The following is a 26916-nucleotide window of genomic DNA, read 5'->3' on the forward strand; positions in this document are numbered from 1 at the left end:
AATGCAGAAAAATATCCTGGTGTGCCTCACATGTGCAATTAGACTGAGATTGGTTATTCCAGTTGTGCACTTGACGGCCTTCCATTTCTAAGGAAACATATTTGAAGATTTAGAGATGTGGATTTGAAGGTAGATCATCTTGAAAGATAGAGATTTGCAGAGTCCCAGATGTTCAAGTTGGAGGACAGCTTGAAGACTAGGCAGCTATTGGAAAAGTGAGGAGAGTGAATGAAATGTCATACAGTTTGTCACCTGGCTGTACTTCTTGAGGCATGCTGTAGGTTGGTGTTGACAATGGATTTTGCATCCCAGCTGTCCATGTGATACACAAGCCAAATCAGTATGATATAGAGAGTAAGGTGACACCCACATAGCAGGCTCCCCTTCTCCACGCAGCCGAAGGAACAGCAGAAATTGATACAATTTGGCACCAGCAGCTTTGCAAGAGTTGCCAGTCAGTGTTGAACTCAACATAGGACTGCTTTAGGGACTCCAGCTCCATATTTTTCCTTGGGGGTTTAACTCCCAAAGCCTTCCCCATGAGTGGGCAGCAAGAGGTTTGCAATCAGTTTTCCTTCCAGGTGAGCTGCAAACCATAGCTGATGAGCCCCATCTTCATGGAGCTACTGGTTTTAAGGCACTAGTAACCTGCCTTTGACCCTTCTTCTGTCAGTAGAAATAGTTCTGCTGGACTTAGTAGCTAGGCCACACATGTAGGACAGGAGCTGGCCTTGGTTGTCAGAGGCTATTTGAGATTCAAGCCTTTGGGAACATTTAGTAGGTAGTGGAAACATGCCCATTACCTCCCCCAGTTATAACAACCTTCAAGAAACAGCTGTACTTCTACTTCTACTATAGGGAGAGACTAAAGATCACATCATTAGTGGTGAGGACCAAAAAAGTATGGTCAAGGGAGGCAGAGGAGTGCTTACAGGACTATTTTGAGTCAATGGACTGGACAATATTCAGGAATTCATTTTCAAGTCAGAATAAATATGCCACAGTTGTCTCCTATTTCATCAAGACCCTTGAGGATGAGTTTGTGCCCTTGAGAACATAACCCAAAACCATGGATAAACCAGGAGATTGATAGTCCGCTGAGGGCTAGATCTGAGGGCATTCAAGACCGGTGATCGAGAACTATACAAGAAGTCCAGGTACAACCTACAGAAGGCTAATCTCATTGCAATTGAGATTAGAGATGGAATCTGATGCATGATAGCTCTGACGGCTTTCAGGCCAATACTTCCTATACCAAACATCATCAATGCTGTGATGCTTCATGCCCAGATGAGCTCACCCATCCTTATTGAGGGATCAGAAGTGGGAAGGGTGAGCAGTTTCAAGCTCCTGGTTGTCAGCATCACTAAGGATCTACGCTGGGCCCAACATACTGCAGTTACAAAGGGACAGCAGTGACTATATTTCATTTGGAGTTTGATGTGAATTGGTATGTCACAAAGACTCCTGTTAATTTCCACTAGTGTACTGTGCAGAGCATTCCAACTGGTTGCATCACCATCTGGTATGGAGGGGCCACTGCAGAAAGTCGTAAATTCAGCCAGCTCTATCTTGGGCACTAGCTTCGCCAGCATCCAGGGCACCTTCAAAAGGTGATGCCTCAAAATAAAGGCATCCATCATTAAGGATTCCCTCCACCCAGGACGTGCCCTCTTCTGATTGGTACCATCAAGGAGGAGCTACAGGATCTTGAAGACAAACACTCAATGTTTCAGGAACAGCTTCTTCTGCCATCAGACTTCTGAATGGACAATGAATCCATGAATACTACCTCAGTATTTCTTATAATTCCCCCTCTTTCTGCATTACTTATTTAATTTATTTTTTAAAATATATACTGTATATAAACTTACTATTATTTATAGTTTTTATTATTATGTATTGCAACTTACTGCTGCTGCAAAACAACAAATTTCATGACATATGCCAGTGATATTAGCCCTGATTTTGATTCTGAGTAGGTCTATTGCTGCAGGTGTTAGAGTATGAGAGATTATGTGAAAGAGGTGACTATTCTTTGAATATAAAAGATTAAGGAGTGAAATAATTGAGGGTTTTAGCCTTTAAAAATGCATTGAGATGTATGTTTGACATACATCGGATTTGAAACCCGTGGGAAAGGAGTCAAGAGAACCTAACCTGGAACATGCCATTTGAGAGAGATCGTAGAAATGCCTCTTCACACAAAGCGGATAGCAGAGTGGAAGTTCGCCCATCAAAAGCAAACTTAAGTGGTTGCTTATTTGTTGATTTTTTGCTAACTTCAGGATGCAAGTGGATACAAGGGAACCAGAGAGGAACCCCAGTGATACTGCAGTGGTGGAGATAGGCAGCATTTCCATGGAAGAGTGAATGGGTTCAGAATGCTTTTTCAACTTCAGCTTGAGGTTAAGGACAACGGAATTGGTTGAAAGAGTACAGAGTGTGTGGTATGCAATGCAAATAATGGCATTGCTCTTGCTAATGTTTGATCAGGGGAAATGTAGCATGTAAATGAGCAGCTGTTGAAAATTCAAGCAGATTTGGGGAATTGGGGTAGCTGAAAGAGGTGATTGTGTGTTGGAAATTTTTAAAACACAACACTGCGCCTCTTGGTGATATCTCCATGGCACAGCATGCAAGTAAGGCAGAGACAAACATCATAAATTGATCCTCAGCAGTTTCTAATAGTAATGATAGTGATATTCCGCTTTCTTTGGACTGATGCAAGTGGAACTAAATGGGGCTAGTCCTGGCTGTGCAATGTAGGAGAAGTATTGGGGAATATGGTCAATTCTTTCAATAACTCCAGAGAGGTCAATGACAGAGATGTCATTGTAACATTGATCTTGGCTGTTTTTCTACTACAATAGGAGCAGCTACTGGGGAGACTAACCATGAATTTTTAGGAAAGATAGACCCTGAGATGGGAATACGCAGAATAGTGTACTTGAGGAATGCAACTGTGTTCAAAATTGGTGAAGTGATAAAGTGGGACAGATTTAGCAATCACTTGAGCTAGTGCAGATTGATAAGAGAAAACTGGCTTGGAATTGTTAAAACACAAATTGTATCTAACTAGATTGATAGGAGTTGCTCAATGAAGTAACTGAAAAGCTTGCCGAAGAAAATCCAGTTGGCATGGTATGAATGGACTTCAAAATATGTACAGAAAGATGGTAAGTAAGGTTGTGATTATGTCATAGACCATAGAATAAAAGAGGCTATAGCCAGCATGCTTATATCAGAACACACAGAATAGAAGTGAAAGGCTGTTGCGTGGAATAGGGGTAAACATATAATGGAATTTTCCAAGAGTCAATACTAGAACTACAACTTTTCTCAATATACAGTATAAAAATAATATATACTTACTGTAGGTGTACAGGGTAGGTGATGCAAACTGACCTTTGAGGAGAGTACTGACAGACATAAAGGATATATAAAGACAGGATTGTTACATGGATGGAAATGTGGCAACATTTAATGGTGAAAAATGTGAAGTATACTGTATAGCAGGAAGAATGAAATGTAATGTAAATTAAGGGGCATTGTTTAAAAGGAGTACAACAGCAGAACGATCTTGGGTAAATGTGCATAGTTTATTGAAAGTGGTGGGGCTGATTGAAAAAGCCTGGAAAAGCATATTATCTTCAGGGCTTTATAAAAGCAGGGTCAACGCAGAACAATAAATCCGAACACTGATTCAGATATAATTCTTCTGTTGTTCTGTGCCATACTTTGTGGGAAAATGTTATCCTTTATAGAAAGTGCAGGAAGTATTGATTCAAATGATTCCTGAACTAATGTGGAAAGACTGGAGAATATGAGGTTGTTCTCCTTGGAACAGAAGGGGTAGTGAGGTATTGAAAAAAAATCAAGAGATAGTTCCCATTGATGGAGAGCTAAGATCCCTGTGGCGCAGAATCAGAAGTGTCAAGTGAAATATTTTTGACATACTGAGTGGCTGGAGCCTGGAGCACAATACTAAGGGAGTAGTTGAGTACCTTAAGGGAAATAATTTGCAGGGTATTGGTGGGAGGGCTGTCTGGGATGGTCTTACATAGTGACAGTAAAGACTGAATGAGCTGAACAGCCTCCTTTCACACTACATCTACTTGTAAGGGCAGGGTTAATGTATCTTCAGGGAAATGAAGGTGAGAACAAGAAGTATTGCATTTGGATGGGGTACTGACACAAAAGGAGAGGGACTTGTCAAGATTTTATTGTCAAGATTGACATAGCAGGTACTAACCAATCAATACATGTATCAAGTGGGCAGTTGACATTTAGCTTTATTGGAGATATAGTATAACTTGAAGGAGTTTGGCAAACACAAGTGACAGATCTCAAACCTTCATTTCTGGCTAGTGTCCCCAGATGGAACTGTAGAAGAAATAATCTTTTCCACACCCAGTGCACAATGAAGTTTCCTTGACACACCAAGGATGGAATCTGAATCAATTTCATATCAACCTGTCTTGGAAATGCAGGCAGCAAATTACCTGATGCTTCTTCCGTTCAAAGCATGTAGGTCTTTTTAAGGCATTTAGTAGTGACAATCTTCAAAAATGTGGCTTAATATAAGGGCTTGTGAGCTCATAATTCATTGGCTAGATTGTTTTACTCATTACAATTGAAACCACTGGTGTTCAGACATTGAAATCGGAGTGTCAGACTTATATGTATTGCAAAACCCAGAAATGCAAAACCTCATCAAAGATTCAGAGCTTCAAACCTGATAGTTCACTCTGCTGTTGGATGTCAGATGAAGCTTCCTTTGTGTGGTACTTAAATTGTAGATCATAGAAGCATGCAACACAGAAGTGGTCTATATGACCCACCTTGTCCATGTTGACCGTGATGTCTATGTATGCTAATTCCATTTCCCACATCAGGTGTGTATCCCTCTGCTGTTTATCTGTCCAAATACCAATCCAAATGCCTTTTGCTATTATAATAGTATCTGACTCTACCACTACAGTACCTCATTCCAAATACCATCTTCAATGCAGCCCTGAGATCTTCTTCGACATGACTGGCAGCTATTCTGTGTCAATTAAGTTGAAGGGTCTTTGACTGGATACTCTGTTTTCCTTTCCATGGTGTACCAGTGTGAAGATGATCAGTGTTTAGGATAAAACGTGGAATCCAGCTATATTTCCCTGAATAGCATGCATCTTCTCAAAAGTTATTGGTGTTACACCCGTGCAAGCAAATGGAAAGTATTTCAAGATCCTCCTGACTTGTGGTCTGACCAGAGAAAGGCAGCTGGTTTGACTGGGACAACATTTTTGATTCTGCACATTGATCCCAAACTTGTTGGCAGACCCTGACTACAGTGACAACCATCTACAAAATGCAGATTCATTTGCCCACTTTGTTCTTTAACCTATTCTCCTCAACAGCCAATCCCCTACTTCCGGTGACCCTCCTCCTTCTCTTTCTCCTATGATTCACTCTTCTTTCCTGTCAGATTCCTTCTCTAGACCTTTGTCTTTTTCACTTTCTTCACCCCACCCCTACCCACCTGGCTTCACCTACCACCTTCCAGCTTGTCCTCCTTCCCCTCCCCCACCTTCTTATTCTGGCTTCTTCCCCCTTTCTTTCCAGTCCTGATGAAGAGTCTCGGTCTGAAGTGTCAACTGTTTATTTCCATCCATGCTATCTGACCTACTAAGTTCCACCAGCATTTTGTGTGTCTTGCTCTGGATTTCCAGCATATGCAGGGTCTTTTGTGCTTGCAAAATGCAGACAATTGCCTGGATTTCTCCAGCCACATGTACCAAACCAATGACTAATATCACCAAGAAAGAGAATGGTGACTGGTACACGGGAACACCATGATTCATATCTCCCTTCTACTTGTTACCACCCTCCCCCCCCCCCAATGTTGCACAATGCTCTGACTTTGAAGTATATTACTGGATCTTCATTCTTGGACTATGTCTTGGACCCCTAAACTCAAACACTATGGAAGTAACTTCATCAGAAAGATGGCTTGGTGGCATAGCAATGAACACAATTGCTTTGCAGAACCAGTGATGACCAATCAGGGTTTGATTTCCTCCACTGTCTGTAAGGAGCTTGTATGTTTCCTTGTGACCGCATGGGTTTCCTTCAGATGCTCCGGTTCCCTCCCACATTCCAAAGATGTACGGGTTGGAGTTAGTAAGTTGTGGGTATACTATGGAAGCACTATAGCACTTGTGGGCTATCCTCAGATGCAAAAAATGCATTTCACTGTATGTTGTGATATTTCAATGTACATGTGACAAATAAAGCTCATTTTTGACCTTAATCTCAACAGTTCAATGTGGCAGCACACCACCATCTTTCAAGGACATTGAGGGAAGGACAATAAATGCTGACTTTCCCAATGGTGCACAGATCTCCCAAAACTAATAGATGTGAACAAAAGAGATGAGATTGTAAATGACTGGTCTACACTTACTGGAATTTAGACAAAGGTGACATGATCACATTGAGGCCTTCAAGATTCTGAGAGATTGAGAAGGAGATGCAAGTTCCTCTGGTTTGGTGGCGGAGAACTAAATGGCATTATATTGGAAGAAGAGGTTAAGCAATTAACAATTAAATGAGAAAAGACCCACAATGATTTCTTAAAGCTATTGCGCCAAAGGATCAAGACTGGTTAACCTATATTCAAAGATTTCTCATTCCTGCCACCACTCTGTTCCCAATCCTGATTATATGGACCCTTATATGACACAAGATCATAATTAGGCCATCCAGCCCATCATCTGTTCTGTCATTTAAATGTTCTATTTCCCTCTCAACCCCATTCTCCTGCCTTCTCCCCATAACCATCCACACCCAAACTCCACCTTTAATACACCCAATGACCTGGCCTCCACAGTGACCTATGGCAACGAATTCCCCAGACTCACCACTGTCTGGCTAAAGAAATTCCTCCTCATCTCCATTCTAAATGGACATTCCTCTCTTATGAGGTTGAGCCCTTTGCTCCTAGCCTCCCCTACTGTATGAAACATTGTCTCTACATACAGTCTATCTAGGATTTACAATATTCAATAGGTTTTAATAAGATTCCCTCTGCCTCTATTCTTCTAACTCCCAGTGAATATAATCCGTCAAATGGTTCTTATACTTTAACCCTTTCATTCCTGGAATATTTTTGTGAACCCCCATTGAACTCTCTCCAAAGTCAGTACATCCTTTCTTGGATAAAAGACACAAAACAGCTAACAATACTCTAAGTGAGGCCTCAACAGTGCCTTAAAAAGCCTCAGCATTGCATCTTTGCTTTTATATTCTAGTCCTCTCAAAATGAATGCTAACATTGCATTTGCCTTCCTCACCAACTGCGAGTTAATCCTTAAGGGAATCCTGCATGAGAAACAGTCCCAACACCAATCTTGTGGAACACCACTTGCCACTGACAGCCAATCAAGAAACACTTTCTTTATTCCCACTCTTTACCTTCTGCTTAACAGCCACAGCTCTATTCATGCTAGTAGCTTTACTGTAATACAATGGGCTCTTATCTTGTTAAGCAGCCTCATATGCAGCACCTTGTCAAAGACCTTCTGAAAATCCACTGATTTTCCTTTGTCTATCCTGCTTGTAATTTCCTCAAATAATTTCAACAGATTTTTCAAGCAAGATTTTCCTTTAAGGAAACTATGCTGACTTTGGCTGATTTTATCATGTGTCTCCGAGTACCCTGAAAACTCATCCTTAACAATCAACTCCAACATCTTCCCAACCACTGAGGTCAGACTAACTGGCCAAACGTTTCCTTTTTTCTTCCTCCCCCTTTTCTTGAAGAGCAGAATGGCATTTGAATTTCCAGTATTGCAGAGCCATGCCAGAATCTTGTGATTTTTGAAAGATCGTAATTAATGCTTCCACAATCTCTTTAGCTACTTCATTCAGAACCCTGGGGTGTAGTCCTTCTGTTCCAGGTGACTTATCTAACTTTAGACCTTTCAACTTCCCAATCACCTTCTCCCTATTAATTGCAACAGTACTCACTTCTGCTCCCTGACACTCTCGAACTTCCGGCATACTGTTAGTGTCTTCCACAGAGGACTCTGATGAAAAAATACTTATTCAGTTCATCTGCCATTTCCTTCTCCTGCATTATTACCTCTCCAGAGTCATTTTCCAGTCATCCAATGTTTACGCTCACCTCTCTTTTACACTTTATAAATCTGAAAAAAACTTCTGGTATCCACTTTCATATTATTTACCAGCTTGCGTTCATATTTTATCATTTCCCTCCTTGTAGCTTTTTTTAGTTATCTTCTGTTTTTTAAAAGATTCTCACAACATCATACCTACCAATCTCTAAATGCACTACAAAATAATCTTCCTTATTCCGTATACTGTGTGCATTCAAATATAACATTTCAGTCCCATACTCACCAGCCTTTTCGAGTTTGTCTTCTTGTTACACTGCATTTCACCCCACTAACCGCAATTTTGCCTTATCATTCAATTTCCCATTCCCCTGCCACATTCATTTAAGTCATTCCCAACAGTTCAAGCAAACCTGCCCACAAGGATATTGCTCTCCTTCAGGTCAGCTGTAACACATCCCTTTTATACAATTCATACCTTCCACAGAAGACATCCCAGTGATCCAGTATTCTGAAACCCTGCCCCTTGCACCAGTTCTTCATCCACACATTCACCTGCCAAATCATCCTATTCTTACCCTCATTAGTGTGTGGCACAAGCAGCAATCCAGAGGTAACTACCTTTTCAGCTTTCTATCTAGCTTCCTAAATTCTCTCTTCAGGACATCCTCACCTTAACCACCTCTGTCATTGGTGCCAATACTTAGCAAGACTTCTGCCTGCTTACCCTCCCATTTAGGATACTGTGGACCTGATCTGAGATGTCCCTGACTCTGGCAACTGAGAGGCAACATACCATCTAGGTGTCTCTATCGTATCCACAGAGTCTCCTGTCTGCTCTTCTAACTATGGAATCCCCTGCAGTGCTCTTCCGCTTCCCTCTGAGCCACAATGCTAGACTTCGTACCAGAGACCCAGCTGCTGCGCCTTCTGCAAGTAGTCCATCACCCCAACAGTATCCAAACAGTACACTTATTATTGAGGGGAATGGCCATAGAGTCATGGGCCATTGACTACCCATTTCCTTTCCCTCTCATGACAGTCACCCAGGTACCTGCCTCATATAACTTAGGGGAGACTACTTCCTTGTAGCTCCTATCTAACATGACCTCCATTTCCTGTATGAGTCAAAGGTCCTCAAGCTGCAGCTCCAATTCCTTAATGCGTTCTCTGAGAAGCTGCAGCTCTGTGCACCTGCTGCAGATGTGGTTATCTGGGATGCTGGAGGTCTTAGAGAATTCTCAAATCTCACACAAAGAACACAACACTGTCCCTGGAGCCATCCTGACTGCTCTATGTAGTAACAGGTGAGGAATGAAGAAGAAACTTACCCGATACATACCTTGCCCAAACCTGTTCTCTGATGACTGCCCAGAGTCGGACATTAGTGTCCAACAGATAGTTTCCCAGCAATGAAATTTTCTGCCTTGAAGTGGAAAGATGTTTGTTGAAGAGATTTAAAATTTGACTCACTGTTCAAATATACCCCAGTATATTTTGTTGGCAATCAATTTTTGTTAATATCTACCATCTTTAACGTTGAGAGAATCACGTGTTATAAATTTGGAGTTGTTTATTATCGTCTTCATTTTTATCCTTAATTTCATAAAGCAAGTTTTCTTTAAGAGTGTCATTTTACCCACCAGTAAGAACAGGCTCCTTGGTACTCCACACGTTTGTCTCAGTTTATTGCTGGGTTAATTTTGACAGGCCCGTCACAATCATTCACTGCACTCTCTCTGCATTGTGAACTGCTGTGAATTTCCTGCAGGCTACTAGCCACAGTGCAACAAAGATGTGATTAGTTTTGTTAAACTAAATCCTTAGCAAGTATTGTGTGAAATACTTCTATTACTAGGCTGACAATTACTTTATTATCTGCATTATTAAAAATACATTTCCATACAGGAACAGGAGCAGATGTGATGGGGTCCCACATATTCTTATTATTTATATGATGAAGGCCAACATTTAACACCCACCCCTTATTGCCCTTGAGAAGATATTATTGAGATGTGGTCCTTTCGATGGAAGTTGTTGGAATTTCCAGCAATTAGTCCCACTGACTAAATATACAATTGGCCGACCTAATTAAATTAGTAGTCAAATAGCGAACTAAACTAATCTCTTCTGCCTGCACAAAGTCCATATCCTTCCATTTTTCTCATACTTATGTTCCTATGCAAGCATCTCTTAAAAGTCTCTAAAGAGCCCAGTCATCATGGATTTACCTTCATTTACTGAGCAGGTGAGAAGGATTCTGGGAAACTCAGACATGGCATATGGGACCAGATGGTGTGAACCCCAAGGTCCTGAAGAAATGTGCTGAGCAGTTGTGTGGAGTTCTCCAGTGTATTTTCAATCTGAGTCTCAACCTGGAAAGGGTCCCGACTGTGTGGAAAACATCGTCTGGTCCCAGTACCCAAGAAGGGCCAACTAAAAGTCTAGAATGGCTACTGTCCAGTGGCCCTGACCTTACACGTCATGAAGACCCTAGAGAGGTTAGTCTTGGCTCATCTCTGACCCCTGGTCAGATCAGCCCTCGATCCCCCTGCACTTTCCCTACTAGGAGCATATTGGAGTTGACGATGCTGTCATCTACCTGCTGAGCAGAGCCTACTCCCATTTTGATAAGCAGGGCAGAACTGTGAGGATCATGTTTTTTCATTTCTCAAGTGCCTTCAGTACTATACAGTGCTCATTTCTGGGGGAAAAGCTCTGTTCAATGCAGGTTGGCACTTCCGTTGTATCCTGGATAATGGACTGCCTGACTGGTAGACCACAGTTTGTGTGGCTTCAGAGCTGTGTGACAGACATGGCTATATGCAGCACTGGGGCTCCACGCGGGATTGTATTGGCTCCCTTCCTGTTTAACCTGTATACCTTGGACTTCTAGATACAACGCTGAGTCAGAAATTCTCTTTGATGAGTCAGCAATAGTTGGGTGTATGAAGGGAGGATGAATGGATGAATACACAACCCTGGTGGAGGACGTCGTCAAATGGTACAAGCTGAGTTATCTACAGCTTAACATCTGTAAGACAAAGGAGATGGTGATGAACTTTAGAAAGAATAAGCCTGCACCGTTCCTGTTGATAGTGGGAATGTAGATGTGGTGAGGACCTACAAGTACCTGGGGTGCACCTGGAAAACAGATGAGTGGAGCACCAATACAGAGGCTGTGTACAAAAAGTGCCAGAGTCACCTCTACTTTCTGAGGAGACTGAGGTCCTTTGGAGAATGCAGGCCTCTCCTTCGCATGTTCTACCACTCAGTTCACCAGTACAATCTTCTATGTGCTGGTGTGCTGGAACAATGGCATTAACATGGATGATGTCAAAAGACTCAATAAACTGATTAGAAAGACTGGCTGTGTTATAGGAGTCAAACTAGACACACTGGAGGCTGTGGTAGAACAAAGGACCCTACGGAAAATCCTAGCAATTCTGGACAACGTCTCTCACTCTCTGCATGCCACCTTGGCTGAACAGAAGAGCAATTTAAGACAACCATGCTGCTCCAAAGAGTGCTATATGAGGTCATTCTTCCCATGGCTATTAGGCTCTATAATGAGTCAACCTATAGCTGGGGATGACCCCCAACTGTTAGAATGTTGTAGTAACTTATTTTTTATTCTTTCTACTACTCTTATAATATTTATATCTGTGCACTTGTAATGCTACTGTGACACTGTAATTTCCTTTGGGATCAATAAAGTATCTATCCATCCATCTAATGTATCTGCCTCTGCCATCACCCCAGGCAGCACATTCCTGGCACCCCCACCCTCTGTGTTAGGAACTTCCCCTTACATTTCTTTAAAATGACCCCTCTCACCTTGAATGCGTGCCCTCTAGCAATTATCCTTCTAGGTGTCAGAGGATGCAACCTCAGTATAAACAGCGGCTTAGTATAGCCAGAATATTGAGTGATTCCATGGTCATAGAAATGGCAGAGTTTGCCTCTTGCTGCATTGGCAAATTGTAAAAGGTTTCACTGTAGCAGAAGAGACCTGTGAACTAAGAGAATGCCAGAAAATAGTGCAGTAGATTTATTTTGAAAAAATTAAGCTCCCGTTAACACTTCCAGATTCACTTTCAGCACTTACTAGATTATTTCATTTGATTGTGTTTGCTCCTTGTTAAGTACCCACAGACAACTTCCGGATGCATGAGCTTCAGAGTATGACATGAGAACTGAGAGTGGCTGAAAAGTCTGGATGCTGGTTAGATCATTTATTAGTACAGGAAGGGAAGTGTCAATATGGAGTGGCTTTGGAGACCATTGGATAGGTAAGAACTGAGTGATTGAATGAACAATTCTGTTGGGGAACCAAGGATATAAGAAATAACTACCAAGTGCTAGGACACTTTATAGAAATTGTGCTGGGGAAAAGGGAAAGCACTGTAGGATTTTGTGGATGAAATATGCTAGAGTCATTTTATGTGTTTAGCAAAAGCCGCAACCTTTTACTTCCATGCAAACTTGATCAGGCATTAGACAAACAAGAGAAAATCTGCACAGCTCAGGCAGTGTCTAAGGAAAAGAGGAATCAGTCAATGTTGATTGTTTACTCTTTTCCATAGAAGCTGCCTGGCCTGCTGAGTTCTTCCAGCATTTTGCATGTATTGATCAGGCATTTTTTGAATAAAGAGTTCCTGAAAAAGACAACAAGGATGGTGATTGCCCAGGAGACATAGCATGTGACCTATTAGTTCCAGCATCACACTAGCTGGGCAAGGACAGCAACTGCTCAGCAGGCTCAGACTCAAGACAGTCCAGAAGACTGTACTATAACAGGTGAGTTTTCAGAGTGACATATTTATCACGTGCAGGCAGGTCTTCTAGTAAACTCACCACTCTGTCAGTGGTGGAACTACTTAGTGATGCTATGACACTGTAAAATTTGGTATTGTCCAGGGTGACTTCTCGCAGCGTGTACTGGGCTCCCACCTATCCAACCATGCTTCAAATAAACTGCATTGGTTGATATGTCGCTGAGTAAATCTGAAATCATCCGAGAGCACTGGGGTCACCAATGTAGGATTTTGCAAATAAAACATACAAGAGTTGTTTTATGTGCTCAACAAAAGCCTCAGCCTTTTACTTCCATTATGAACAAACTAAAAGCAGTCACCTTACATTGAGGTCATTACATCAGACACCTTCTCTTAAATGAACACAACACAATGACGGTGTTTGTGAATTTTGTGCAACAGTTTCTATTATGAATGATATTTGCCATCTGTCATCCATTACATTACCCTACAGGTATAAGGAGAGAGCAGGAAAGAGAATGTTGACAGACAGTGTTGCTTCTGCATTAGACTATATGATTTGTGCAGGCTGGTGTCAATTTAGGCTCTACATTGGTGTGGTCTTTATATGTGATGTCTGAGACAAGGATCTTGACTAATTCTGGAGAGCAAGTAGGCAGCACTATTGTAGCTGGACTCAACAGGGACAGTGCTGGTTTGGTTTGGAGACCACAGCCATCGGGACTCTGAAATTACCTTTCATCAGATGATCATCAACTCAATACACTTAACTCTGTGTCTCTCTCTCCACAATATTGCCTGTTTTCCCTTACCACTTTGCCTTTTAGCCTTGTATGGCTATAGTGTGTGGAAGGCTGTGAGAATAGCAGGCAAGCAACCACAGAGGATTTAAGGACTGTGAAGGGATGTCTAGGTGAAACGAGAGGCAGAAGGAATAATGGTACCACTAACAATCAATAACAATTGCTGGAGTTGCATTTGTAATTAAAAGCAAGACAATGAGCACTCAAATCCCCTTCACTACTGACGGACAATTCCAAGATACTCTAAATTGGATTTGGTACACTCGTAAAAAGTGATATTTTCCAGGGTGAGGCATAGTGATGACTGTTCTTCTGAATGGTTTCAGGAGGAATCATTTCAGAGGTTGCAGAAGATACAAAATTAAAAGAAGTATTAAGCAATGGTGAGGATGTTGGCAGACTTCAGAGGAGAATGTGATCTAGTGAAATAGGCAGAGGCAGAGCGAGTATAGTATTGTATAAATCAACGCATTCTGTTATAAGAACATGGAAGGTCTATCATAAACTAAACATAACAACTTAAAAGGGGATGCAGAATGTAAAAGAGGCTGGAAAAGCAAAGAAGGCTATGGGATCCATAGCTTTATGAACAGAACTATAATTTACAAATGGGTTGAAAATATTAAACTTTTGTAGAATGGTGTTTAGACCTCAGTTGGTGTACTGTGTTCAGTACTGGGCATCACAGAGAATATAGATTTAAGTGAACCAGAGGTGATATGAAGAAACGTGTTTCTGCACAGCAAATTGTTGTTACCTGGAATACACAGGGCAAAAGAATGCTGGCAGTAAAATCAATAGCAACTTTCAAAAGTAAATAGGGTAGATTTTTGAAGGAAAAACAAAAGCTAATCAGCTGCAGGGATAGAGTGGTTTGCATGGTGAGTGCAGGTACAGTTAGCAACATGAACTGGAACCTCAGTCTGAGTACATCTTGTACCAGCACTCCATCTGTTGCAGACTGACCTGAAACACCTCGTAAAAGTACATGAAGGACAATGAGCTGTTTTCTAGGAGAACGGCAGAACACACCGCTCTCAAGCCAGCTCTTTAATTAATTCTTCACAATCCCTTCCCTTCAATGCTGTTTCATACCAGAATGATTTGTATTCATCCTTTTTCCCATAGTTCCTTCAGTGAGAATCTCCAAGTCCACCTCCTTTGTTTCTCATTTGCTCAATGGTAACTACATCCCCTGTCTCTCTACACAGAAATATTTATAGGTTTCACTCACCTCATTATTGGGCTCTTTAGTTTGGGTCCATACCCCACTCACCACAATAATTCTCCAAGTCACTTGTGCCTCTAGAAGAAAATCTCTTCTCAATCTATTCTCCCCCATCATTGATTACTATTGCTCTCTCCATCCCTCTCTCCCCATTTCTCTCTCTCTCCATCACTTCCAATGGAAATCAGTTCTAGATACCAGCTACTCTCTGTATATAATAAAAAAAATCTCCTCAAATCCACTACTAGCATATTTTCTTCTCTCTCTCTAAGATGGGTGGTAGATAGTCAGCGTGGATTTGGTGGGTTGATGGTGCTGTTTCAACGATGTTTCCTTCTATGATACTCATAAATTGTTTTGCCATTGGGTACCTGAAGATTTTCATAGGGGATGTGGCAATGACTTTGTCTGTTCCTGTCAATAGGGAAATGCTTATTTGCTGTGGATATGTAAATGTATAATTAGTGATTATTTGTGCAGGTTGCAGGGTATTATTGAGTCACACAGGCATTTAGTTGTACCACAGAAATAAGCCCCTTGGTCCACTGTATCCATGCTGCTGCAATAATCTTAGTTGCCTAAATTAGGGGTCTATACCCATCCTTGCCTTGCATATTCAAGTGCTGTCTAAATGTCTCATAAACAGAATGACTGTATCTGACTCCAATCACCTCCATTGAAAGTGAGTTCTAGATACCAACCACTCTCTGTATATAATAAAAATTGCTCCTCAAATCCCCTCTAAACCACCTTCTCACCTTAATCCCATGCCTTCTTGGATTTTGACTCCTCAACCATGATAAAAAGATTCTGATTATCTACCTGACCAATTCCTTATTATTTTATGTACGTCTATGAGAGATCACCCTCAGCCTCCTTTGTTCCAGCGAAAATATAGACAGCTTAACCGGTCTCTCTATGGCAGAGCAGCGCAGGCAGCTGAGCTGTTGGCTTGCAATGTCAGAGACCTGCGTTCAAATCTGAACTCGGGTGCAGTTCGAGTGGAGTTTGCATACTCCTGTGTTTGTGTATGTTTCTTCATGTGCTCTGGCCTCCTCCGACATCCCAAAGGCATGGAGGTTGGCTCCTATGAATTCGGTAGGTGAGTGATAGATTTGGGGGTGTGATAAGAACATGGAGAGAATAAAAACATGGAATTACTGTGGGATTGGTGTAAATGGGTGGTTGATGGTCGGTGTTGATGGACTTGGTGGGCAATGCTATACCTCTCTATGATCCTATAATTCTCCCCATAACTAAAGGCCTTCAATCCAGAAAACATCCTGGTGAATCTCCTCTGCGTTCTCTCCAAAAGCGTGAAGTCCAGAATTGAACACAATTCTCCAAGTGTGGCCCAATGATTGTTTTGTGAAGTTGCAACATTACACTTCAATTTATATGAAGTTATATTTCTATGAAGGAAAGTATGGCGTATGACTTTTTCATCACCCTTCCTCCCTGGGTTCTCGTTTTCAGGGAAATATGGTTCTGAATGTTAACGCCTCTCTGTACATTAATATTCTTTATTTCCCTACAATTTACTGTATGTATCCTATAATAGGATACAACTTAATAGTCATTACTCCTATATTCACATCCAAACCATTATTTTATATCACAAACAACAAGGATCCCCACAGATCCCTGTGGTACATCACAGGTCACAGACTTCCAAGAGTTAGAAGAGGAACCTTCTACCATCGCTCTCCACTTCCCAAGACCAAACCAATTCATGATCCACATGCATGAATCTTCCAAGCCAGATAACCATGGAAACCTTGTAAAATGCCTTTCTAAAATCCATCCACCCTCCACTCTTATGGTGCCTCACTTGCAGCTAATGAAGATGCAAACATCTCCATCAGTTGTCACCTCCTTTGCTTCCCATTGCATCCTGGGATAGATCTCATTTGACCCTATGGATGTGTCAACCCATTTGTATTCCAAGACACTTCTCCCTTCTTAATGCTGACATGCTCCAGATAATCAACTGGGCCATTGGCTGAGGAACTGCAGATGGAATTTAATTCAAATAAATGCAATGTGTTGGATCCTGGTACCAAAGCAAGGACATACACAGTGACTGGCAGGGCCTGGTGAGTGTTTAGAACATAGAAGTCTAGAAATGCAAGTACAAGTGTTGGTGCGTGGCCAAGTGGTTAAGGCTTTGGGCTGGTGATCTGAAGGTCATTAGTTGGAGCATTAGCTGAGACGGCGTGTGTGTCCTTGAGCAAGGCATTTAACTACACACCGCTCCTGCACGTTTATAGCCCAGTGGTAGTGGTTGGTTCAGTATGGACAAGCCACAGTCTTTGAAAGAGGGGCCATAAGCAGACAGAGTGATAAGGAAGACATTTGGCAGACTTCCCTTCATTTATTATTATAGCTGGTATGAGACATTGTTAGGACCACATTTGGACTACTACGTGCAGCTCTGGTCATCCTGTTTCTTAAAGCATGGAGAAAAAAGGTTTATGAATTTACTAGGACTGGAAGGTTGGGATTATAAAGAAAAGCTAGATAGGCCGGGACTTTTTTTCTGGTGACCTAATAGAGATTTATAAAACCTTGAGGGGCATAGATAAGGTGAATAATCACAGTTTTGTCCCTCGGGTAGAGGTTATAAGTTTAAAGTGGGAGGGATGTGAGAGGCAGCTTTTTCACATGGAGTCTGGCATGTGTATGCAGCAAGCAGCCAGAGGAAGTGGTTAAGGCAGGTTCAGTATAATTACAACATTTAAAATGCATGGGTAGGAAATGAGCCAAATGGGACTAGGTTAGTTTGGTAGCTTGGTTGGTTGGAATGGATAAATTGAGATGAAAGGCCTATTTTCTGTTCTGAATACTTGTATGAATCAATGCTTCTATCAATGTACCTCTCCTTGAACTCAGTACCTTTCACATCCTTCTCCTTGGTGAAAACAGATGAGAACTATTTGGGACCTTGCTCACATTGCCTGTCACTTGCCTGCATATTTAGATCCCCTTCTGGTCCCTGAATAAAGCCACTCTTTCTTTGGTTACCCCTTGCTTCAGATACCCTAACAGAATATTTTGGGATATTCTTTCATCTTACTTGCTAAGGAGCTTTCAAGGCTGCTCTTACACCCTTAATTCTTTTCTTGAGTTCTCTCCTACTCTTTCTATATTCCACAGAAGACCATTCATGCAACTTATGATCAATCATGCAGAATCCCAAAACAGGAATTAATGGAAAGCCTGATGACATCAAAGGAGGTCTTCAGCCAATCACTTGTATGTTAGTTGAAGATGTCTCCTTGCTGTAATCCTATCTACCAGCACCCAGTCTGTAGCCTTGCAAGTCATAGCTCTTCAAGTCTAGATATAGCCCATATGTTGACAGATTCTGTTTCTTTCGGACAATGATTTCCAGCCTCCTACCCTCATGTGGAATGGATAAAAGAAAATACACTTCAAAGTCTATGGTCTCTGGTTTTTGACACCCCTAGCAAGGAAAATCCATTCTTGCAATTTATTCTGTCCCCTTCATTACATCATACACCTCAATTAGACCCAGTTTCCAAGAAAAACAACCACAATCTGTCCACATAGTGTGACTAAAAATGTCCAATCTTGAATATCATCGGGCAAATAGTATGTAATTAGTGACTAAAAATTATATGCATTAATACAACTTAACTTATTTTGATTCTGTCCCAAAAAAATAGTGCCACAGATTTATGAAAAGAAGAAACTTGTGAAAAGATGTGATTTCTTGTAGATAACAGTAATGATGTTAAATTATGACAACCCAAACCTTATGCACAACATCTAAATCCAAGCAGAAATCAAGTTGTTGCAGATATGTTGAATATTCGTTGAGACGCTCAGCAATAGCTGAGGTATTCAGAAAAGTCAGGATGAAAAATGGGAGGCAAGTTGTGAATGTTTACTCTTGGGGAAAAGATTCAACATGTTTATGCTGTCCAATATTACCACAGGCAGAAGTTTTACTATTTCTGACTCAGTAGCAAGATCTGCAAATCCTTGAAGGCTAGAAACACAAATGTGTATCGTAACCACAGCAACACTAGCTATTCTAGGAGAGGAAATTGGTGAGTTTCATTTCCAACATCTTCTGTCAATGTTATTATCTACCGGAAGTATTTAAAGTTGTGGAATTTCAAGTCCTCTCCTTTTATTTGTTTGTTTTTGAATTAGTGTTTTTTTCTAACCATCAATTATAGGACACTGCAAGGCAATAAAACTAATAAGGAGAAAGTTAGCATTCAATTCTTAATACTGTGATTACCATGAGTCATGACAGTATGAATCCTTTGACCAGTGTTGTCAATGGAATTAACTGAGCAGCTGCATTCATGGCTATGACAATGCCATTTTAGTTGCTGCTCGGTATTAATTAACCAGAATATGACATTGTCCTTTTCGTGCGTACTTTGTTAAAATTGAATTTTCAAAATGTGGGTGTTGCTGCTCAGGCTTTAAATTAGTGCTCTTGAGAAGATGACACTGGAGATGGGACTCCCTCATTACAGTTAGCGAGGGATTTCCTAAAATCTTTCCACCCTCATGTATTTAATGTTTATATGATCTTTGTGAAGAACTTTAATGGAGTACATGTCAACAATAATGACATCCAAAGAAAAATGACCAATATTGGCATTGATAAGAATTTGGCTTAGGGGAGTAAAGTAATTCATGCAGGGAAGTTTATCAGATTGGAGCAAGCAGTTCTCTATGGATGAATAGTGAGACCTTGGATTTTCTAGGAAAAGGTCAGGGATTGGGATTAGCTGCAGTACAGTTACAAAGGCCAAATGACCTCTTTCTGTGCACACACCATTCTACAGATCTAGTCCCGAATGTAGCATTGCAATATTTCTCTTTCACTGAAGTTTGATATTCTGTGAAAGGGTTATTATTGATCTGTAACATTAACTCTGTTTCTTCCTCCACAGATGTGATCGGTTTCTAGTATTTTCTCTTTCTAAATTTCCAGCAATTCTAGTATTTTCTCTTGTTGCACATCATTCATTTGTAGTACATTATCTAATCCTGTCAGTGATTTGGAGAACATTAGCTTTTACACAATTGTGCCAGACTATCCCTGCATCACATCAAACAACATCAATAAGTTCCATAATATAACAACACCAACATAATGGAATATTCTCAGATACATAACAGCAGTTGATCAAACCAAAATTTGACAAATGACTCCTAGACAAAGAAAGATCTATCAAGGCAGTTGGAGATGTGGTTTGCGTGTGAATGCTGCTTTCCTTTGCCCATGAGATATCAGGTCTTGTTATTATTGGTTGGGCTTCTTTTCCTACTTGGCTGGAATGAAAAGCTGACCGTTATGAGAATTTTTCTCCACATGTATTTGCCCTTGAAGTTCCCATGGTGCTAAAATCTGGCAATTTTACATTCAGTAAGTTAGTTTTGTATCATCTTACTTTTTTACATTTTATACATTATGACTGTGCATTCACAGAAGGGCAATGAATGCACACTTACTGGTTTAAGTACATGAAAAAGTTTAAAGAACAGTTTTATATTCGTGATAGATCCTTTGAAACCCTGAAGCAAGCAAAAATGTTTAGCTCCAAGTCCAGTCTATGCTTTGAACAGATCGGCAATGCAGAATCCCCCTGTCTAGGGAGGAGAAATAAAAGGTACTGTGTGTGTGTGTATGTGTTTGTGTGTGTGTGTGTTGGGGGGGGGGATTGGTGGAAGTGTTTGTATGTGCTTTTGCAGCAGTGTCAATGTTCTGTGTGTTTGTGTATGTGTAGCGAATACTTGGCTTCAGCTGTAATGCTCTATGCTTGAATGACCATCGCAACAATCAGTCCCCAGGCTCATGGATTAAGAACAGTCTCGTGGGCGATCCTGGAAAGCTGTCAGCAACTGTGGAGCCTGACTTTGTTGCTGCAGTTACCGCCTTCAAGAGAAGGGAGGGAGGAAATGATTTATATATATAAACAGGGCAGCCCAGTATTGGTCTGTTTCAGTTATATTTAGTAGAGCAAAGGAATCTAAAATTATGAAAAGCAGTTTACTTTAAATATAGGATTTTTTACATTTTTTTTTACAATTATTTTTACATCGACTTTATCCAGGTAGCAGAACTCCTGCATGTAATCGAGATATTTTCAATCAACCAAGTAAGACACAGGCTTGAATTCGTTTCTTTGTGAACTCCAGTAGATTGGCAACTCCATTATCTTGCTCGTTACATGTTATCTGCCAGTACTCGAGTCAGGATGGATTGAATTATTTCCATTACTACTTTGGCTGTGGTAGGGGTGTAGTGTCAGAAGGGAGATTGCAGTGGTGCCTTGTTGTTGTATATTAATGCCATTGTGTAACTGAACAACTAAATCATTTCACTCCTGCATAATCTTTACAGAAAATTTCGGATTTTATGTCTTTTGTAAGTTCAAAATGGATGATAGCACACTACTCCAGCCTTACTAACAGAAACGCTGCATTTGCTTCCAAGTTTGCAACTCGCTTTCTGGGCCTGTCTACTCCCAGCATATCGGAAACTTAAAATCCAAGTTGCATGAATTGTTTGTTGATCCTACCGAAAGGAAAGCATCCATCACGTTCCTGGGATGGATTTTGCAGGATCCGTGCGCTGCTGGCAGTCATTTCACGCAGCAAAAACCATGCACCCATTTGTACTCTGCACAGACGTTGTGCAAAAGCCTCCAAGGTCAGCTGAGCCAGTCATTCAGTAAGAGCTCCGAGCACTGAATGTAACTACTGCTGGGAGTTCATCCATGAATAAGTGAGGCAGTGGAGGTGGGGAAGCAGAATAAGCAGCGTTGCTCTGGTAGTAATTAAAATGCTGCAGCAGCTATTTATATATAACTAGATAAATGTAGGAGTTAAACCATTTATTTGAGTGGAAAAGAATAGTGGAAAGAAGTGACTGGCAACAAAAAAAAGCAAACCACAAAAATATGGTATCCTGAGAAAATGATGGAATATGAGAGAACCTGGTTTTGTTTGCTGGATGGTGAAATACAGGCTGCACTGTGTGAGCTAGCTGTGAGGAGGATTGCATCATTAGGCCCCCTGCTATGTCCTCTCCGAAGAAGAATAATGTTATATATTTGGCAGAACGTGGTAACTTGCTGCCATGTATATATTACCCAGAGGACCTGCAAAGAAATATGTGATACAGCCCAAAAAAAGCATCAGAATTAAACCTGCTTTTGTAGAATAAGTATTAAATAGCCTCTGCAAATACCAATGTTGCATAGTATTGGCTTATCAAGCAGCTACATTTATTGCTGGAAGGGCAAAACCCTCTGATTATTTTATATTTGATTAGCATATATGATCGTAATCCTTCATACTACACGTTCAATCTACAATTTATAATTGAAGCCCTTGACACTCTGACAACTAAAATGGACTTTATCCTGCAAAGCTTCCAAATGGCAAAGAATCGCAGAAGGAATACACACACTGGAGTAATAAGTGAAATTTTCGATGGTCCTCTTTACGATGTATGCATACTTCGATTCCACCATCAGCTATCTGCCTTCAGGACAAGCTGGTTCAGTATAACAGAGCATAGATATCTTGGTAAGAGGGTCCATGAATACAGTCCGTAGGCTCTTCCAAGTCATGTTGGGAATAGGAAAGAAAGCCAGGAGCTGAGGGAAGTTAAGCAGTAAAGTGGACCATACATTTTCACGAAGGAGAATTACCCTGCATGAAATACCAAATGGTAAATGCACAGCACACTTTTTTTTTACAGAAAGACATTGTTATTTATTTCTGGAAATACTCAGTGGGTCAGGCTGTATCTGTGAATAAAGAAATAAAATTAGTAGAATGTAGAGATTCTTCAGTGTGTGCATTCTTGAAAGAGAAATGGTTGATAATCAAACAATCAAATCAGAAAAAAGGTACTTTCATCCATTTATTCCTCTTCTCTTATTTACTTCTGCAGGCCTGCCTTTTGTTATTCTCTGAAGCATTTACCACTCTCTTAAATCTAGCATTGTTATCCTTCTTTTGCACCTTCCATTGTTTTTCTCTTTTATTCTCTCCTCCCTTCTCCCTATACTTTGCATCTTAAAACCTGCATTGTTCAGACACTTCCCAATTCTGTTAAAGGTAAATGGTATAAGACATTAATTCTGTGCCTAAACCATGGGAATTGCACGACCCACTGAGTACTTCTCTCCCATTTGTTTTCTGGTTTTATTTCAGACTTGCAGCATATTGTGTTTAGTTGTATGTATTTAGCTGTTACTTTACAATATGAAGAGGAGCATCGTTCATTTGGAGATTGAAAAAACTGTGGCAAAAGATGAAGGATAAAGATTCTGGCTCTTCTGGTTGGTAATTAGACAATCATGTCTGTCAAACCTGAAACCATAATTGCAGTCACACCTGCTGGATTCAGTAGCATTCCATGGTGAATCAATATTTGACCCACCACAACACGCTAAGGGAGGGTTATAGGGAAATGACTATCCACTGATGGCATGATTCTAGATATAGTTCAGCAACCCCAACACATTGCTTATCTACCTGTAGCCCTTGTGTGGATCAAAACCATTGTGACACCAAAAGGTTCACTAATCTCCTTCTCTGGTCTTGTTTCCAGATCCACTGATAATATTGATTATAAACCTATCAAGCAAATCATTTCAATGAAAATTAGGGAGGTAGAATAAACGTTGGCCTTGTCACCTCTCATCCTCCGTTTCTTCAAGGAGAAAAGGCCGAGTTCATGCAAACTGTTTTCATAAGGCATGCTCCCCAATCCAGGCAACATCCTTGTAAATCTCCTCTGCACCCTTTCTATGGCTTTCACATCCTTCCTGTAGTGAAGCGACCAGAACTGAGCACAGTACTCCAAGTGGGTCTGACCAGGGTCCTATATAGCTGCAACATTACCTTTCGGCTCCTAAATTCAATTCCACAATTAATGAAGGCCAATACACTGTATGCCTTCCTAACCACAGCATCAACCTGCGCAGCTGCTTTGAACGTCCTACAGACTCAGATCCCAAGATCCCTCTGATCCTCCACACTGCCAAGAGTCTTACCATTAATACTATACTTTATGGCTGGTAAACTCATGAGCATTTCATCTGGCTGGGATGTGGGAAAATAATTCTCCAAACATTAACAATCCCACAGTTTATCTTCCCTCTACCTGTATTTCCCCCACAGCATGCAGATGTCAGGTACATAGCTGAAGTATTTGACGCTGGTTCCATGCAAGATTGAAGCCCACACTAAACTGATTAGATTCCTCCATGCACCTTGGCATTTCGCAGAAACTTTCTGTCACCCGAATTTCATTCTGCATATTCATGAGGCTTCTTCTATAACCTTCCCAACAAGTATTCATCAGAGCCTTCTGCAGTCCTGATGTAACATTACCCTTTGGGGAACTGGCATTTATACTTGACTACATTGGCTATAAACTATTTGTGCTTGCTATCTTACCACTTGTAATTGCCATCTCTGTGCTATGCTCTAAATTGGTTTTATGTGCCAAATAGTTGTGGTATTCTCTTCCATTGCTGCCTGCCAAGGCAGTATTTCCATGATACTTTTATGCAGAATGGTGTAAATGTAGAGTTATGGTAAGGGAAAGAATGATTGTTCTGGCTGCATCTTCAGAAAGTGTACAATATTCTACTGGAATCTGTAACTGGAATACTCTCATAATTCTGAGCATCAGCTCATTCATATGAGGAAGGAAATGCATATGTAACTGTAACCCAAGAGCTAATTTGTGTGTTCCTGATGACCTGCCATCTTGTCTTTGCCACTACTTGCCTTTCCTATTCCAAATATTTGACACCACAGCCAAGAAAACTTGTCAATGCTTCCTTTTCTTCAGGAGGCTAAATAAATTTGGCATGTACCCTCCCCCCCCCATTGACCCTTATCAATTTTTATGGTGGCAACTTGAAAATGTATCCGATGTGAATGAATATTTATTTGGTATGGCAACTGCTCTTCAACTGAGCACAAATAACCTCGGAGTTGTGGACTCAGCTCAGTACCTCATAGAAACCAGCTTCCGTTCCATGGACTCTGTCTATATACTTCTTACTGCCTCCGTAAAGCAGTGGGACTAATCAACAACCTCACCAATCCCAGATTCTCTCTTTTCCCCTCTCCCATTGGGCAGAAGATTTAAAAAAGCCTGAACACACTTACCACCAGGCTCAAGTACAACTTCTACCCTGTTGCTTTAAGACTATAAAATATTTCCCTGGTTTAAAATGGACTCCTGACCTCGCAATCTTTTTCATTATAATCTTACATCTTATTTTGAAAATGCACTGCACTTTCTCTGTAGCTGTTACAGTTTATTCTGCATTGTTATTTTTTTTAAACCTTGTTCTACCACAATGCGATGTGTAATGTTTTTTTAAACCTTGTTCTACCACAATGCGATGTGTAATGATTTGATCTGTATGATCTATAATCAAGACAAGCTTTCAAGCTTTTCACTGTATCTTGGTACAAATGACACTAATAAACCCATCCCAATTCCAAACAGAGTATGAAGCACGTACTTGTAATTAGGGGGCCTATCTCCAGTGTCCGAGTACATGGCAGAGTATGCGGTCTGAGATGTGGATAAGGGCCTACAACCACATTAGCTGTGTGAGGATTAGGTGCAGTTGTGTTTGAGTCTGAATCCAGTTTTACAGAGATTGCTGGTATACTGGGTTTTTGGAGATTGGCTGGCTGCTGAAATGCGGATGTCGTAGGTCTGAAGCTGTGCTTGGTGACTTTGGACATGTGACATTACTGAGCTTAATGTTTTGACTGTTATATTGCTTATTTTCAAGTTCTTCTGGTGCTTTATGCATCTTCTCCTCTTTCACATCTCCTATGCCATAGCAGCTTTCAAAATTTTGTAGCTGGTTATATGACATCAGCTTGTGGCGACCCATTTCCTGGCACATCCGAACCGACACAATTAGATAGCCTACGGGGGTTTGCGAGCACAGAGCTTTGGAGCCTCTGCGCCATGGGGGGCAGGTTGAGGGAGGCTTAAAAGTGAGGCTGAAGATTTCGAATAAAGTTTTTTCCTTCGACTGCAGTTACCGACTCCGTGTCGTAATTTTAGCGCTGCGTGTAGCACACCGCTACAATTGGTGACCCCGACGGTCCAAACGATTTTTGGACCAGAAATGACCGACGCCGTCTCTGTTCATGCGGTTTCGTTGAAACTGCCGGGTTTCTGGACACAGCGCCCGAACCTATGGTTCCAGCAAGCCGAAGCCCAATTCCACGTTTGCCAGATCACCTCAGAAGACACCCGCTACTACTACGTGGTGAGCTCCCTCGACCAGGACACAGCGGCCCAGGTCGCGGAGTTCGTACAGTCGCCCCCGGCAGACAGCAAGTACATGGAATTCAAAGCCCTGCTCCTCAGGGCTTTCGGACTCTCACGGCGCATGTGGGCTGCCCGTTTACTGCACCTGGATGGCTTGGGCGACAGACCTCCATCGGCTTTAATGAATGAGATGTTGTCTCTCGCTGACGGACACACACCCTGTCTCATGTTTGAGCAGGCATTCCTGGAGCAGCTGCCCGAGGACATACGCCTGCTGCTGTCCGACACGGATTTCAGTGACCCCCGGTAGGTGGCAGCCTGGGCGGACTTGCTGTGGAACGCCAAAAAGGTGAGCGGGGCGTCCATCGCACAGATCCCCCAGCCACGCTCCTGGCAGCAAACCAGTCCAGGCCCAGCCGCAGAGCCCGCCAACCCCCGGCCCAATGAACACTGGTGCTTCTACCACCAGCGGTGGGGTGCAGAAGCCCGCCGTTGTCGCCCGCCCTGCAAGTTCCCAGGAAACGCCACGGCCAGCCGCCGCTGATGGCTACGGCGGCAGGCCATCGGGATAGCCTCCTGTATGTGTGGGATAGAAGGTCGGGACGCCGGTTTTTGGTCGATACTGGGGCTGAGATCAGCGTTTTACCTCCGACGAGTT

This window comes from Hypanus sabinus, chromosome 15, assembly GCF_030144855.1.
Source record: "Hypanus sabinus isolate sHypSab1 chromosome 15, sHypSab1.hap1, whole genome shotgun sequence".
NCBI classification, from domain to species: domain Eukaryota; kingdom Metazoa; phylum Chordata; class Chondrichthyes; order Myliobatiformes; family Dasyatidae; genus Hypanus; species Hypanus sabinus.